Raw genomic sequence first — 2,400 nt, 5'->3', positions numbered from 1 at the left:
GTATTTTTAGTAGAGACGGGGTTTCACCATGTTGACCAGGATGGTCTCGATCTCTTGACCTCGTGATCCACCCACCTTGGCCTCCCAAAGTGCTGGGATTACAGGCTTGAGCCACCGCGCCCGGCCATATTTGTAGTCTTTATCCCTCGCCCCACTCCCACTATTCCCCCCAAGTCAGCACACTCCATCGTATCATTCCTATGCCTCTGTATCTTCAGAGCTTACCTTTTAATACTCAGTAATATTTTTTACTAAGGCTTGTAACTGTGGGTTAATAATTGATTTTAATATATACTGGAGGAGTTGGGAAAGTTCTCAATAAATATCATAAACATTTGTAAACAAGACAGAATATTTTTTCAGTGACATTATTACAGTTTATAAGTAGAAATGAATATCTGCAATTTATGTGGAAAACCAGTGTTCTTTGTAAGAAATGAAATTGCACCATAAATATAAATTAGAAAAGAATATTTTATTTTATGGGATTTAGTAGTCTGCTTTAAGAGGCATGTCAAATTTCTTTTAAAACAATAATCTTAAGTTTATACTTTTAAGCTTAAAGTTGATATCATAAGAGATACCATGCCTTTGTAAATGTAAGCTATGACAGTAGGTGATCCCTTTTTAAGGATATAAGTAGTCTCTGGGATATTCACATGACATTATTCAGCAATATAATTTTAATGCAAATACTTTTTAAATTTTTTGAGCATTACTCTAGTCAGAAAGGAAACATTTAAAATATATTTGAATGAGAATAAATAATTTTTTGCAGCATTTTCTAATTTGAATGCTTTTCCCACATGAATAAAACTAGACCACTTTAAAATGTTTCTCTTGATTTAGAAATTATATCTGCATACTTAGATTCATTCTTGCCAGTAGAAATATAGTATTAAGCAGATTTTTGAAACAGAGTGTTTGGAGATATAAAGTTTGGACACCAGAGTCTCAAGAATTATGTACAGGCAGTGCATCAAAAGCAAGAAAACCTTTCTCCCTTGATTGTGTAAAATTCAGTCTATTTACTTGATATATGTATGAACCCTACATTTTATCAGAAAAGAAAAAGTATTATTGCAAATGTATCCAATGTTCTCTATGATGAGGTCCAGGCTCATTGACAAAACTCCCTTTTAACTTCCTTTCATTTTGAAAATTATGGGTATTTTTATTAATCAGAAGAAATTTGGCAAAGTCCAGTGTTATTTTACATTGTTTATTTTATGGAAGAATTTAAATTATTCAACCATTGAAATTTTCTAAGTTGGAAATAGTTATGTTAAAATGAGAAAGAAGCAGCGAGGGAAAGAGTGAGAGAAAGAGAAAGATTGTACATATTACCAATCAGATAAAATTACAATAGATTAAATATAAACTCATGTATTAGCATGGACATCAACTTTCCTGAGAACATAGAGTGTTGTTTACTTATGCAGATATTTGGTTACTGAAAATCTCCTTTTTAAAAAAAAAAAAAAATAGGGTCTGCTTTCTCTAATTTCCCCTTTTATTATTTTGCTTCCATATTGCCTGCAATGAGATTATTTTTACTGAGTTCTCTTAGACCCCCATAAATTAGGCAATGAAAACAAAAAAACAAAATCCCTAAAAAACACATGGGATTAATACTAAAAAATAGCAAAATTTTCTGAGTTGAATACCAATAAACTTGTATATTTACTATTTCAATTTGAATTTATTAGACGCCTGTTTTGTTATAGAGATTACTTGTTGTTTTAATATTGTTATGTAATTTACTAAAAGTGTGTTAGGAAAAAATATTACAAAACTAATTAAGCATTCTCACTTAAGCAAAAATATTTTCAGCCAATAACTTCTTAAGTATTTTCTCTTTGGGCTTATATATAAGGGAATTTATTTTTATTTTTTCAAATTTTGAATATTTTTATGTTTCTTCAAGACTGATCTGCCAATTTAAGACCTGCCAATCTCCTCACATCTTACACCATCAGGACCATTCTTTTTTGGTTAATGGAAAAATTTGTATAAAGTGGATAATCTTATAAAATATAAATATGCATATATATAAGAACTGTAATTATTTTATTTCACCTTAAAGTATGTAAGTACACATTTGTGCATCAACCTATTAGCGTAGTTTCTAGGTAGCAAATAATTTTAGGTATGTTGTGGTAACAATTTTAGGGGTAGCCAAGGAAGGATGAAGACATCAGAAGATCCCAGACCAAGGCTGGGCACAGTGGTTCATGCGTGTAATCCCATCACTTTGGGAGACCAAGTCAGGTGGATCACCTGAGGTCAGGATTTCGAGATCACTCTGGCCAACATGATGAAACCCCATATCTACTAAAAATATAAACATTAGCTGGGTGTGGTGGAGTGTGCCTGTAATCCGTTTCTCAGGATGCTGAG

General features: G+C 31.8%; 1 long non-coding RNA gene across 1 annotated transcript in view; it reads left to right on the top strand.

Moving 5' to 3' along the window:
• The first annotated feature begins 2,318 nt into the window (after positions 1–2,318).
• Positions 2,319–2,400, top strand: part of LOC108285651 — a 4,336-nt gene continuing 4,254 nt past the window's right edge. Inside the window, exon 1 of the long non-coding RNA XR_001817672.2 lies at positions 2,319–2,382. This is a non-coding gene — a long non-coding RNA (uncharacterized LOC108285651). The remainder of the gene's footprint in view (positions 2,383–2,400) is intronic.

The sequence above is a fragment of the Cebus imitator genome, unplaced genomic scaffold (genome assembly GCF_001604975.1).
Source record: "Cebus imitator isolate Cc_AM_T3 unplaced genomic scaffold, Cebus_imitator-1.0 Scaffold305, whole genome shotgun sequence".
Taxonomy (NCBI): Eukaryota; Metazoa; Chordata; class Mammalia; order Primates; family Cebidae; genus Cebus; species Cebus imitator.
This window is presented reverse-complemented; position numbering and strand designations above follow the sequence as displayed.